The sequence below is a fragment of the Coenobita brevimanus genome, chromosome 80 (genome assembly GCF_032717465.1).
Source record: "Coenobita brevimanus isolate Jiangsu-jjx chromosome 80, ASM3271746v2, whole genome shotgun sequence".
Taxonomy (NCBI): Eukaryota; Metazoa; Arthropoda; class Malacostraca; order Decapoda; family Coenobitidae; genus Coenobita; species Coenobita brevimanus.
In genome coordinates, this window is record NC_137033.1 from 12,056,518 (window position 1) to 12,072,261 (window position 15,744).

A 15,744-nucleotide genomic window follows, 5' to 3' on the forward strand; every position below is an offset into this window, starting at 1 on the left:
AAGGGGGACTGGCGTGACCTCGGATTCTATTTATAAACCTTCTTGGGCGTGATTCCATTAGTGCGAGGTTGGATTCTCTCTCTCTCTCTCTCTCTCTCTCTCTCTCTCTCTCTCTCTCTCTCTCTCTCTCTCTCTCCTTCACTTACATTAATCTTTCTTCCATTTCCTTCCTCCTCTATCCCGTCTCGCTATATTACTGTCCTTCCCTCCCTCCTTTCTCACCTCCTGCTCTCCCTCCTCCTCATACGTCTTCCTTCCCTCCCTCACTTCTTATCTACCTTCTTATACTTACTTTCTCCTTCTCTTATTCTTTTAAAATTACTTGTTTCTTCTTTCCCTCCTCTCTTATCTTAGCCTAATGTCCCTTCCTCTTTGTCCTTATCCTTTGGTCCTTCTTTTTTTAACCTCTCTTATCCTAACTCTTCCTTTATTGCATTCTTCCCTTTCCCTCCCTCCTTCCTTACGTCTCTCTTCTTTTCTCTCTTTCCTTACCTCTTCCTACTCTTCCCACTTCTCTGACCTCTCCCCTCTTCTCTCACATCTCCTCTGCCTTTTTTTTTTTTTTTTGTACTTTTTTTCCTTCCCTCCCTCCCTCTCTCACTTAAACCTGATCTCCCTCCTCTTACTTCGCCTTCCCTCCCTTCATCTCTACTCCGTCTCTCTCCCTTCTTCTCATTCTCTTTCATCTTTTTTCTCTTCTTCCTTTCTCGCTTCCTTCTCTTCCTTTTCCTTTCCCTCCTCCATTTCCCTTCTTTAACTCCCTCTTCCTTCCTTTACTCTCCCTCCCCTCTCCTCACATCTTCCTTCTTCTCTTCTTTCTTCCATGTCCTCCTCCTTCCTCCTCTGCTCCACCAATGGTCTGATACAGCATATGTTTCGCAAATTATAAATCGCAAAGTCAGCAGAGGATTCAGGATGAGCCAGAATGATTAATCTAACTCAGGTGTCGCGTCTTTAACTCTTGTCTGACCTTACACTGACCCCTGGCGAAACTCGAGGACCTTTGGTATTTGCCACTAATATATATGATTTTATCCTTTCACTATGGCAAGGTCTTTTTGTTTTGTTCGCTCTGTATTTAGGCCGTTTTAATAAGTTTTGATGTTTTTTACCCCAGCTGGGGGGGAGAGGATAAAACCTTCATCAAATTTTTCACTATACACGGACTCTCCTAAGCTTGATGACAGCAAGCGAAAAAAAAAAAAAATCAATAAACAAGAAGGAGCACTCACAGGGTGCAACACGTACCCTCACCAACTGGTCTCGGGTTCGAATATATGACTTTGCTCTGTGACCATCACCTTCGACAGATTACATTTAAAATAGAGTTGCTTCATCCTTGCCTAACCTTTAATCTTCCCACCAGCTTTAATACAAATCAAATAAAACTGAGGCGATTTTGACCAGTAACTCCGATCTTTAACCTTTCCCTGTAACCTTAACCTCAGTTTCATTTTCCCTCAATGCTATTATCCTTTTCCATATTTTAACCTGAACCCATTCACAAAGTTTAGTCATCACTGGATAAAAATAAATAAATAAATAAACTGCTTAAGTTGACCATGCCATGTGAACTTGACCTTTGACCTACTGTTCTATAAACATTAGGTCGACCTGCTGGGTGATTCTTGACCAGTCCATCAAGTTCTACGCAAATTAGGTCAGAAATGTCTTTGTTTTGCTGACACACAGACCCATGGATCGAAATTTGGCCTTGCTCTGTGACGTTGACCCTTGAGTCATTGTTCTCAGTAGTATATCCCTTCGTTCCTGCCCGATCCTTTATTCTACCACCAAGTTTAGTTCATATGAGATCAAATCCTTGTGGGTTTACCTTGCCTTGTGATCTTGTTATTTTACCTTTCCCTGTGAACTTGGTCTTTGACTGATCTCAAAAATCAGATCTTTTTATTCTTGCAACCTCATCTCTTCTTCAAAGTTTGGTCTAAATCGGATAAAATCTGATTAAATTACTCGTAACCTTACCATGGGACCTTGAATTTTGACCCATTATTTTAAAAAATGATTACTCCTTGGTTTTTCCTCAAGCCTTCTACCAACTTTGGTGAAAATCGGATTTAAAAAGTTTAATTGGTTAACCATCAAATGCAAGGGTCGAACTTTGACCTTCCCCTGTGACCTTAACCTTTGACTGGTAGCTCTAAAAATTGAATATATATATATATATATATAAAGAAACAGGGAAGTGAGCATGGAAGTGAAAAAGTTACTACTTGACAGTATTGTGATACCAGCCCTAACGTATGGAAGTGAAGCTTGGACGTTGTTGGAAGGACACAAGTCAAGAGTGAGAGCAGTGGAAATGAGTTATTTAAGAGGAGCCTTTGGAGTCACATGGAGAGACAGGCTGACGAATGAGGATATATAGGAGCGTTGTGGCGTGGATGTGGATGTGATTGGAAGCGTTATGAGGAACACACTGAGGTGGTTTGGCCATGTGGAGAGGATGGAGGGTGAAAGACTGACGAAGAGAGTGTATGTGAGTGAGGTGGAGGGGGGAAGAGGGAGGGGGAGGCCGAGGATGAGATGGAGGGATGGGGTGGAGAGGTATATGAGAGAGGGGGGTGTGAGTTAGGAGCAGGGGAGTGAAATGGCAGGGGACAGGGCGACGTGGAGGCGATTTGTTTGTGGCCACCCCAAACGGGATTGAGGCGTCTGGCAATAGCTAGATAGATAGATAGATAGACATAAGACGTACTTGGGTTGAAGGTAACTGGTAAGGACAACCCCACACCTACGCCTGCCCAGAGACTCCCCTGTGACGTGCATATAAGTTGACCTGTGATGCCACCCGCCTCATCTATTCTCACTCCCTCATATGGTAGTCAGCACTCTATCCTGCCGTGTCCACCTCTGCTTTCCTGCCCACCCCCAACCCTCCTCTCTTCTTTCCTTTCCTCTCCTCTCCGTTCCTCTCCTATCCACTTGTCTTATTCCTCTTCCCTTAACTCGTCTCATTTTTTGTCCTATCCAATTGCATCATTCTTCATGTCCCTTATCTCCTTTCCTCTTGTCTCGTCTCATATGCATCTGCACATGGCCTCTAGTCCCTTCTCTCCTAAGGGCTTGCATCTCTCCTCTGCTGTTCACCTGTACCACCCCTCTTCTCTCTGTCTACCTACAGCTCTCCTCTCTGCGCTTATCCACCTGTTCTCCATTCCTCTACTTCTCTTCCTTTTCTCCTTTCCTCTCCATTTATAATTCACCTCGTTTCTTATGTCTTCACGCCCCACAATCTTTCTCATTCCTTGTCTACCAGCGTCTCTTCTCCTCTCTCCTCTTTTATCCATAATATGCGTCTCTCATCTACAGTGTATTTCTTCTCCTCCAATCTCTTCTTTCTTTCTTTCATCTCTTCTACTCGTTTGTTTCCTCTCCTTTTCTCTCCTCTCCTCACCACTAGTACATTCCTCTTCTCTCCTCTTCTGCGTAAATTTCTACTCATTCCTGCCTTCATTACCACCACACTATTATCCGCTAATCCCATCTCCTCTGGTTCCTCTCCCCTCCTCTCCTACATAGATGTCTCTCCAATCATCTCCCCGTCTCCACACCTCTTTTCCTCTCCTTCATTCCTCTCCCTCTTCCACCTTTCTATTCACCTGCACCTTTCCTCTCCTCTCTCTTCACCTTTATCACTCCACCCTACTTATATGGGTTACAATGATGCAAAACTCACACACGCAATCGCCTGCACCAGGAAGCTTTGATATGGACGCGGCCTATCCCTCTTGGCTCTCCCTCACCGGTGTAGCGAGCGGCTTATCTTCTAATTCGATAACTAACGAGGCTTTTACAAACGACAGTCGTATTAAGGAGACTTACTTGCAATACACTTGTCAGCGTGGCACCTGACAGCAAGACTTCTACTAGTTGCATACCCGACAGCGAGAATTGTATTATGACCTTTTTTACTTTAACTTGGCCTAAAATTGTCATATCTCCACTTTGAATGTTGAGTTGTAATAATAGATTCACACTAAACTATGGTCTTGGTTACAAAAAGTGCCGTGGAATGGATGTAGAGCTGCAGCATCGTCTTTTTCTGCCACTGAGCTGCGTGAAATAAGCCGAAAGAGAACGAAAATCTGGGTCGAGTTAAGATGAAAGAACTACAGTCACAGGCCTGCCCAGGAAACTTCTGTTAGTGACACACATGCTACTAAAGCGACTGCTAACGACACATGTGCTAACGAGACTATGCTTATATGAACTATGCAGCTCCCAAAGTGAGTTTTGTATAATTGGATAGCTAAACTGTCACAGTGCAGAAATAGGCTTACCAACAATACACCTACGAACGGATCTCTACTATCGAATTTTCTACTGACAATATAACAACATCACACACAGTAACATTAACAACATATATACAAACATCAGGCTAACAACACACCAAATAATAACATTCTATGCTAACAACACACCATCTAAGGCAACTGCTAAAAACACTCTAGCGCACCGCATATTATCAACACACCAGCTAACAATCAACTAACAATGCACCTACTGAGAACACAGTCACTGACAGTACTTCCACCAATTAAGCGCTAACCAACGACCCCCTAATTAACTGCACACCTATTTCCGTCTCAACCCCTGTCTGCTAAGGACACATCTGCTAATGAGCTCTCTGTTCTGTGCCACACGTATCATTACCACACCTGCCACAAACACACCTTGCTCATTGGACGACGAGACAAAGCTTGTTTAATAACATCCGAAACTACGTTCATTATGTCGCAAATTACTGAAGTCCTTTTAGCTCACACCAAGATTTTGGTCGTTTTGCAGCTTATTCACATAGTTCATTGGCTGAATAAGAAGATGCTTTACCTCCACATCCTTTCTATAGCATTTCTTCATGATTAGGTTCATATTCTAGTGTAGATATACCGGTATTGCTACAACTCAATAATCAAGATGGAGAGACGGTAATTTTATCCCAGGTTAGTGTTATAATGGTATACCATGGAAGAATAATGCCCGCATATGAGAACTGTCTTTACTGAGAAGCTATAATAATTTCCGCATGACTCCGATCCTCTTTGAGTAACAATAGACGTGGAACATAATTATGAATGTCTATATACGTCACTCCGCTTCTTTCTTATTCCATTATTGCTATTGTTAATCCGATTACTCAGCTCAGAAGAGATTTTCCAAACTCCAGGGGTTAAGTGTAAACTTTATTATCTACTTAATAACTATGTACGTAATAAAATCGCTAGAAGGTGGCAAGAATAAAGTAAATGTCATCGTACTGAAGGCATGTACTGTAGAAAGTGTCCCGTAATTATATATGGATTGATGGGAAACAGTAATTTACTCCTTTTTTTGTGCGCCCAATATGTTGACTGGATATCGCGTTTTAATTTATGTATCAGGAAATATAATGGACACATTGAGCACGTTTTAAGAATAGTAGCTCTTGTTCTGCCTTTTTCTTCCTATGATTCCAGACTTACGGAACACAAGGTATATAGCGAAGAATATTTAAAAAAAAAAAAAAAAGAGAGAGAAATCAGAAAAAATTAAATAAAGCAAAACCCAGATAGACGAAAAAGACATAAAGGAGTATATGTATCGTCTTTACTTATATCTAAAGAGGGTCGAAGTTGGTCCAAGTTTTTTATACAATTTCATAAACACGATTTCGATATGCAGGTATTATTTTTCACTAACATTTGATTACTTTGCCTTTGGAGAATTGTGATAAAGGAGAACTTTGGTCTGTTCTCTCTCTTATTATCTGACACACATACACTCTCTCTCTCTCTCTCTCTCTCTCTCTCTCTCTCTCTCTCTCTCTCTCTCTCTCTCTCTCTCTCCGTTTATGCAGTATCTTATTATATCTTCATACATCTGCCTGTAGTTTAGTATCTTTCAACTCTCTTCCTCCATGCTTCCGTCTCTCCGTTTTTCTGTCTCTCCAACTGTCTCCCGATTAATTATTTGTCTGCCTTCCACAGTCATTGGTCTGTTTCTTTCTCTGTTCTGTCTCCCTTTCTATCTACATGTCTGCCAGTCTGTCTGTTCCTGTATTTCTGTCTTTTCTTTTGTCCTCTCGCCTATCTCTTGTGTTTCCCTCCTTCCATATCAGTTTGCTTTTCAGCCTTTTCCTCTTTTTTTTTTTTGTCATCTAATTCTGCTTTGGCCTATATTTTATGAAGTTATAAGTCTACCTGCCAAGTTTTGTAAGACTCTAGGTCGGGACAAATTTATATATCGCTGCAATTAACGCCATATTATGTTACCTGTCAAAATGAGTTAATGGAATCTGAGAGCTTTTCATACAGTCTTTTTTTTTTACTCTCGATGTTAAAATTTTCTGCAGTTCAAGCTAACATCAGATATTTTATATTCATATATCCCCTCTCCCCCCCCCCCTTTTTTTTCTTCTTTTTAACGTTGAGCTTTCATTATTTAGACTCTGCAGAACTTGGCAAAGTGACACGACATCACATAACACCACACCACCCTCTCACATCACACCACCCTCTCACATCACACCACCCTCTCACATCACACCACCCTCTCACATCACACCACCCTCTCACATCACACCACCCTCTCACATCACACCACCCTCTCACATCACACCACCCTCTCACATCACACCACCCTCTCACATCACACCACCCTCTCACATCGTGTTAAACAAAACCATCCTTCCGCACCACTCTAAACCAAGGGCATTATCTGTCTATCTATCTATCTACAGTAACTACATATCTATATATACCTATCTGTCAATCTAAATGTTCATTCATCTCGTCCATTACATACATACCTCTACCTCTGTTTTGATTCGGTTCATCTGTCTCTATCGCTCTGTCTATCTACATTCCAATCTATCGCCCCCTTGTCTATGCCTCGAACAAGAGGGAGTTAATAAAGTTGGCCTTCCACACAAAAGCAATATGATAGAGGTCGTACAGAGGTCGTAGGAGGAAGGATGGAAGGAGGACAAGAAAATAAAGGAACAGGAGATGGAAAGAGTGAAGGAAAGAGGGAAGAAGAGGGGATAGAGAGTAGGAAGGAACGAGTGAAGGAATGAATGAAAGGGGGATTATGAGAGAGAGAGAGAGAGAGAGAGAGAAGAAAAGGAAAGGTAAATAAGGGGTAAGAAGCGAAAAACAAGTCTTTGTAAGGCAAGGAAGGAAGATACGGGTAATATTCAGTGAACCAAATATACTGGTACATAAAAGGTAGGTGGGGGCGCCCATCATCAACTCCCTCGATGTAGCTCTGCCCCCCCCCTCTCTCTCTCTCTCTCTCTCTCTCTCTCTCAACAAAAGGAAAAGCAAAAAAAATAAATAAAGATTACATTCGGGAGAACACAAAAAATCAAAGTCGAACACACGAAAGGCAGACGAGTACAGTTTCCCTTTAAGTCTCAGTGTAGCAGAAAAACGATTTTAAAAAAAAGACAAAAAGAGAAAAACAGGTTAGGCAATAATGAGAAAAAACTAAAGGAAAGTCGAAGGGAACGGATGAGTGGCGTGTTAAAATTACTTCAAGATAATGTATACACGTGAAACATAGGCATGACTGAGTGGACGAAAGAAAAAAGAATGATTTTAAAAGAAAGTGGGCAAGGAATGAAGAAAAAATAAAGGAGAGAGAGGAATGCACACACACGTAGCGCAATAGGAAATGCCAGTGTGTGTGTGTGTGTGTGTGTGTGTGTGTGTGTGTGTGTGTGTGAGAGAGAGAGAGAGAGAGAGACAGACAGACAGACAGACAGACAGACAGACAGACAGATAAATGAAAAGAGACAGAAAGACAGACAGAAACGCATCCAGACAGCCAGATACAAAAAGACGGACATACACACGGACAGAAAGCAACCCCAACCCCCCAAAAAAGAAACAAATAATTAGCCCCCCAAACAAGAGAAAATCGATAGAAAGAATGCCGAAGCAAGGCGATGGAAAGAGGTGTGTGTGTGTGTGTACAGGTTAGCTGAGCCTAATGTATACACGTGATACATGGAGTGGGCACACGATACAAGACAGAAAATGTAAGGCCAGATGGGGTACTTGAGAACAACATGGTGGGTGAATGAAGAATGAGGGAGCGAGAAGCAGAAAGGATGTGCGTGGGAGGAATGTGGGAGGGATGTAGGAATGTGAGAGGGATGGAGGTATGTGAGAGGGACGGGGGAATGTGGAAATAAAAACTGAGGAATAATTGGATAAGAAAAGGATGGGGAATGTGCAGGATGAGAGAGAGGTAGGAATGGGAAAAATTAAAAAGTGATGAATGATGGGATGAGAGAAAGTTGGATAAATGTGGAAGGTGTGAAGGATGTAGGAATGAGGAAAATGAAAAGTAAGGAATGATGGGATGAGAAAAGGATGGAGGATGTGAGATGTGAGAGGGAGGTTGGAATGAGAGAAATTAGGAACGGATGGGTGAGGGGAGGAGGAGGAAGGAATTTAGGGGATGAGAGAGATTTAGGAATTGGCCAAAAAATGGGAAATGAAGGAATGAGGGGAGGAGGGAGAAATGTAGGGGTGCGAGCGATGTAGGAAAAAGTAAAAAATGAAGGGTGAGAGGAGGCTGTAAAAAGGGGCAAAAGAATGAGTAAAGAATGAAAGGGTATGAGGGATGTAGGAATGGGTGAAAAAATGAGGAATGAAGGGGTGAGAGAAGAGTGGAGGAAGGGGCAAAGGGTTGAGGAATGGAGGGGGGAGTGAGAAGGATGAACGTGGGATGATGGAAGAATGGGCAAAGAATGAGGGATGAAGAGAAGAAAGGAGGAAGGAGCAGATGATGGAGGGAATGGAAGACAGGATGAGGTATTTGAGAGCAACTAGACGGGTGAATGAGGAATGAGGGAGGGAAAGTGATGTTTGTGCAAGGATGAAGGAGTAAGTAAAATAATGAGGAGTAAGTGAAAGACGGACTGAAAGAATGGGATAATGGATGAGGAATGAGGAGGAGAGAGAGCTGTGCATGGGAGGATAAGGGTATGAGGTCACAGTTTCGCTTACAACAGGGTCCAGATAAGCATGCCAGAGGTAATAACATGGTCTGATAATCACTGCTGACTACAATCTTTGATGTGGTGTGAATGGAGAACCACACCTAACGATTACAGGTGTACCAGATGTGGAAATTAAAAGGTATGTCTACAGTTTTGCGGTGTGCAATGATTATATGGCCTTAAGTGTTAGCTGAGAAATTACGTACTTAGTAAAACTATGTCTGACTATCACTGCTCATTACATTCTTTAATAGGGTAGGAGTGCAGAATCAAATCTAAAAATTTACAGGTGATTTCCAAGTGTCAAAAATATAAGAGCTTCTCCACACTTTACCTTGATGCCTTGATAATATGGCATAAATTGTCGGGAAAATATAATATGTACCTTAGAGCTGGGTGATAATGAGAGGTGCGAGGACGGTGGAAGCTCAAGAACGGAGCGGCATCAGTGAAGGCTTATGAGATGAAGGAGATAATGAGAGATAAAGGACGTAGGATCAGAGGAAGATGACGTACGTGTGTGTGTGTGTGTGTGTGTGTGTGTGTGTGTGTGTGTGTGTGTGTGAGGAAACAGGAGGGTAAAGGGACAAGGTAGGGCGGTCGCATGAGAGGGCAGGAGATTGAGATAGGAAGTGAGTGGATTACACGTAAGACAGCATGAAAGGAATACAAGATAATGGGTAAGGAGGGGAGATGGCTGGAAGATCAGAGTGTTAAAAGAGTTGACTGGAATATCGGGGTGGTAAATAGGTTGACTGATAGACATGGGTGTTGAGGAGGTTGGCTAGAAGATTTCTGTGGAGGAGGTTGACTGGAAGATCGGGACGATAAAAAGGTTGACTGGAAGCTGTGAGTGGTACGGCACTAGACTTTTTTTTTTTTTTTTTTTACGTCAGGAAGAAGGAACCAAAGGGAACGAGCCAGCAAAACTGTTCCTTCCAAGAGAAAAACAAAATACAAGAGACTAGAAGATCTAGGTGAGGAGGAATTTGGCTGGAAGATCTGGAAGACTTGAGGTTAAAGGGGAGGTTGACCGCAAGATCTGGATAATGTTGGGTAAAGGGAAGGTTTAGTGGAAGATATGGTGCTCGAGAGGGACGCCTTCACGTGGTGGCACCGATATCGCACAGCGATGGAGCCTTCTGGATATAAAAACGTCCTACATTTTTCTCCCTATCCCCCGAAAGAAGGATGGTGGGCTTCAATAGACTGGAAATTTAGTCCTCATGTCCACCAAGTTCATATTTAGATGAGTCTGGTATTGCTTATACCATACTGTTAGTGAAAGATATGAATTACGTGAAACTACTCTGTATAGGACGTGGATAGTGTGAGGTTAAGGAAATTGGGCTGAAAGAGCTGAATTAGGTGAGGGTAAATGGGTAGCTGGCTGGAAGACCTGGGTGACCTGGAGATAGGAGAATATGATCAGATGGGCTGGATAATGTGAGGGATGGATAACTGTGAGACTTGAGTGGTGTGGGATGGTAGACACATTTACTGGAAGATCAGGATAATACGAAGTACTGAGGAGGATTGCTGGATGATCTGCGTAATTAATTTGAGGTATGAGGAAAATAAAAAGGAACGTGCAATTGGTAATCTGAAGTTCGGAAACTGGCCGTAAGATCTGGATAATGTGATAACAGAAGGAGACTGGTTGGATGAAACAGACGATGTGAGGTAAGAGAGTAGTGGAAAAATCTGAAGGCTGGGAAATGAGACCTGTGGACACAGCACTGAGGGAGAAGCAGTCGGAAGATCTGGGAAATGTGAAACTCATAGAAAGATAATGCTAGGTGAGGGGACAGAAACCGGGAGATATGTATTAGGTAAGGAGGCTGCAGGGAAGATCTGGAAAGTGAAGTGAATGGGGGACTTGTCAATGAATAAGTTTAATATTCTGAAAAATAATAAAAATAATTGGTGCATTTTAAAATCTCTTGAATCCAATGACCTATTTCTCGTTTTATTCTGCTACCATACGATTTATCCAGCTTAGGAGAGCACCCTATTGGTAAGAGGATTGGTGAAGACGACATTTAACTCCTCCAGTTCGAGAAATCACTTCAAAACTGAATAAAACAGCCATTAGATAGTGGCAGTATAAGATGGTACTCGTCATCAGACTAAACGGGTAAATCAGTGTGCAGGGATTACTGTTATTTGTCAATATCAAAATAGCACATCAGATCGGATTTGCGAATAGAAAAAAATGAAAGATGTATCAGTTCAAACATATAAGGATAATTATTTAAAAAATGACCAACTTCTGAACACATCGTAGTTAATGCTACCTCACATGTTGAACTCTTACCGTCTATTTAACTCATTGAACTTGAGGATGTCTTTTCGAATTAATCCTTGCCATTTCCAGGTGGGTTAAATTAATGTAGAATAGGCTTTTGGAACTGGAGAGATTGTTTACAACATATATAAATCCCTTAAATACTCTAGGCCTTTCCTAAGATGGACAAACTCGGCTGGTTGCAGCAAGAGTTAACTTAAAAGGTCACGGGGTTTCAAGGGTTGAATTCATGAGCTTTTAATAACTGTATTGCTTACCTCGTTAGACGTTCAATCTCTTGCTTGCTTTGAAGCCTGGTTGTTGTTTGTTGGCATATTCAACACTAAAATATTCATGCTCATATCTAATGATGCTCACATACAGGCACATTATATTTTTTCACATTATGAAACTCACTAAACGAAGTCACATTTTCGTAAATGCACTCATTGCAACAAGAATTCTCCCTGATCATAATGTAAATTTCTACGAAGCTTCTGCTTTAATGTGGGTGATACTCACGTTTCCATATTTCCATTTCATTTCTCATTACAAACGAGTGAAATTGTTCACTTCTACTGAACAAAAAAACAGACGATATACAGTAAGGAGAGTACTGGCGACGTGACCGACAATATTAGTAGCTGCTGGTGGTGATCGGTCCGAACTTCTTTTCATCAGTCCGGGGTTCCGGCTACGCAGAGGAACGAGTATATCACTGGGAGTGGGGAGGACGGTCGCAGAATCCTCCCTCTTAAAAATCTATCTATCTATCTATCTATTGTCAGACGCCTCAATCCCGTTTGGGGTGGCCACAAACAAATCGCCTCCAAGTCGCCCTGTCCCCCGCCATTTCACTCCCCTGCTCCCAGCTCACACACCCCTCTCTCATATACCTCTCCACCCCATCCCTCCATCTCATCCTCGGCCTCCCCCTCCCTCTCTCCCCCTCCACCTCACTCACATACACTCTCTTCGTCAGTCTTTCACCCTCCATCCTCTCCACATGGCCAAACCACCTCAGTGTGTTCCTCATAACGCTTCCTATCACATCCACATCAACACCACAACGCTCCTTTATATCCTCATTCGTCAGCCTGTCTCTCCATGTGACTCCACAGGCTCCTCTTAAATAACTCATTTCCACTGCTCTCACTCTTGACTTGTGTCCTTCCAACAACGTCCAAGCTTCACTTCCGTACGTTAGAGTTGGTATCACAATACTGTCATGTAGTAACTTTTTCACTTCCATGCTCACTTCCCTGTTTCTTATCACTGCTTTCAAGGAACCAGCAACCTTTCTTCCCTGCTGTACCCTTTCAAGCACTTCACCCTCCAAACCTCCATCCTTACTCATCACTCTACCCAAGTACTTAAACGTACTCACATTTTCCAATTCCTCACCATCCAACCTCGCTGTACATTCACTGACTTCACCTCTCTCAAAGACCATCACTTTACTCTTCCCTACATTCACCTTTAGATTCCGTTTCTTACACACTCTCCCAAACTCATCCACCAAGCCTTGCAGCTCTCCTTCGTCTTCACTCAACAACACAGTATCATCTGCAAACAACAGTACAGGAAGTTTCCAAACACTATCCTCTCTCACCATGGCCACTCCAACATCCACTACCCTACCTTGTACCCATGTTGGTAATCTGCCCATCCAGCTATTAATTAACTCTTCAGCACGATATCGTCTAGTTTTAATATACGAATATTCTTGTTTCCTTTAGCCGATTTTTACTCAGCTTTGGAAACGCTACTCTCACTGCAAAGGTTACTGAGACTCCAAGAACTCAAGTCCCGAGCTGTCGACGCAAAGCGTCGTTCGGTATGCTTCCTCGAAGCCTTGCACACGGATTCGCCATGTAACTTCCATGACGGGGTTCACTGTGGGTTGAAATGAAACTAAAGATAACCTAAGTCGACTCCATATGACCTTGACCTTTAACCTCTTGACCTTGCTGACCTAATCAGTTTATCGCCCCTTCATACTGTATCACTGACAACAGTTTGGTCGAAATCCGTTGATGGGTTCAGGAGATATCGTGCTCACACCTATATGACCTCGACCATTGATCACTTACCTTGCTGACCTAATCAGTTCATCGTCCCTTCATACTGCATCACTGACTAATTTCTGATCGAAATCCGTCTATGGGTTCAGGAGACATCGCACCCAAAAAGATAAGTTAAGTGGACCCCACATGACCTTGACCATGTACCCTTGACATAGCTGACCTGATCAGCTCATCATCTCCTTATAATGCATCACTGACAAAAATTTGGCGGAAATCCGTCGATGGGTTCAAGAGGTATCGCGCCTACAAGACCGTTAGGAAAGTACTGGCCGACGAACGCAGACACGCACCCACGGACGGTCAGAACATTTACTTAAAGCCCCCTCCACCATAGGTCAGTGGAGGCAAAATGAAGGCAACGTCTGGCCCCTCCAGTCGAAGAAGCTCTCGTAGACTGACTACTGTTGCCTGGGAGTGGCGAGGATGAAATTGAAATATTGTCAACGTAGCGAGGAGATGAAAACAACTGGGACGTGAACTCCTGCCCGTATGTAAAGCTTCCCTTGTCAGTCGCTCACCCCGTCACACTGCGTCATTCAATGTCTTCCGCACCAGTACTCATTCATGTGGCCTCCCTTCCACCCTCCCTGTATTCATTTGTATAAGTTTGTGTTGGAAGAAAGTTTCTGTGATGGACAACCCTCTTCGAGCGCCAACTGATAACACAAGTTTACATGGGTGTAAGAAAGAAATTGCAGGGAAGAGAGGTGGGTCAGGAGGGGATGATTGACTTCATGTGTATGCATGAGTGATTGAAGAGGGGAGGGATGATAAGAGTGCTGTTTGAGGAATGGTGGTGATGATGGGGATAGTGCTGGTGATGATGGCGATGATTGTATTGGTGATTGTAGTAAGAGCGAAGATAATGATGACTTACTGCTTGTGAATGAACATTTGAAGTGGGAAGTTGAAATAGCATTCTGTTTGAGGAATGAGTAATGATGTGGATAGCGCTGGTGATGATGAGGTGATAATGGTAGTGATGCCGAGTGCGATGGTACAGATAATGGTGACCTACTGCACTGTTGAACGAGAAGAGAAAAGTTGAACATACGAGTCCAACTGACAGTAATGGTGATATTGGTGGTGATGGTGACGGTGAAGTTTGTGTGGATGAGCAATTCAAGATGGAAGCTTTAGATGAGGGTAATGTCGGAGGAATGCTAGTGGTGATGATGATGATGACAGTGAGGACATAAAGAGAGGTGAAGAATTAAGCTATAGATACGAGTGCATTCAGAGGAATGCTAGTGAGCTTGATGATGATAGTGGCGGTGACTGATAGGGATGTTGTAAAGACGTGTACAAATTATATTGACTTAGCACTGAAGAGGGATGCTTAAGACACAATTGCAGTTAGAGGAGTGTCAGTGATGAAGATGGTGTTGTGGATGTTGGTCATGTAATAGTATGAAGACAGGTGAATATGGCCATGACATTGATGATCAAAGGGGACAATGACAAGTAACCCCTTCAGCCCAAGGATGTATCATTAAGTTGTTCTTCCTACGACCAGATAAGGCTATTAAGGCCTGGAGGGGTGAGATCTACTCATCTTCAGTCCCTTCAGTACGAGATGCCTTTTCAAAGTTGAGTACAAATCTTCTGTAGGTAGTAATATGCAAATAAAAACGTCATTAAAGTGAAGTGGTTTATGATGGGGGTAATGGTGTGATAGTGTTGTTGATGATGGAAGCGGCCCGATTAATATGGTACAAGTGTGAAGGACGACAGTGGTAATGACCATGGTGATAGTGACCGCGAAGTACTGTAACTTGTATGGAATTTCATTCAGTAATCTGACTAGGGTAACAGTGAAGCTTGTGAGTCCCACTTGTATTAACAAAACTTAGTAGATTTCATCGCTGTAGCCTAAGTACTGTACATGGAAATACTCTGTTTGTCCTTTTTTTTTTTTCTTTTTGATCAGCTGCATGCTGCCCTTGTTGTTAGTCGTGTTCTCTTTCTTTCTTTCTTTGTATAATTGTGGCAGACACTTCTACCCTTCACAACTAAGCAATTCCTACCAAACTTGGAAACAGTGATCAGCCTATGACCTAGTTGTTCCTGCAAGGTTTTGGTTGCTAGGCAACTACTCGTTGCCTGGCAACGGCCAAAAAACACTTTTTTAGTACTTTTCATGTTTTGAGCTGTAGAAGCATTATTAACGGGCATAGAAAACTGTGACTATTTAAGGTGTATTCTTGAGATTATTCCTTATCGGAAGTGTAACAACCATTTTTCCCCTCTCCTCAAGCTTTTGAGTGGCAACCCTGTGAAGACTGGCCTCAGCGTCCCTATAAAAAAAAAACAGTAACCAGTACCGGTTTTCAAAAATGTCCCCCTAGTTCCCC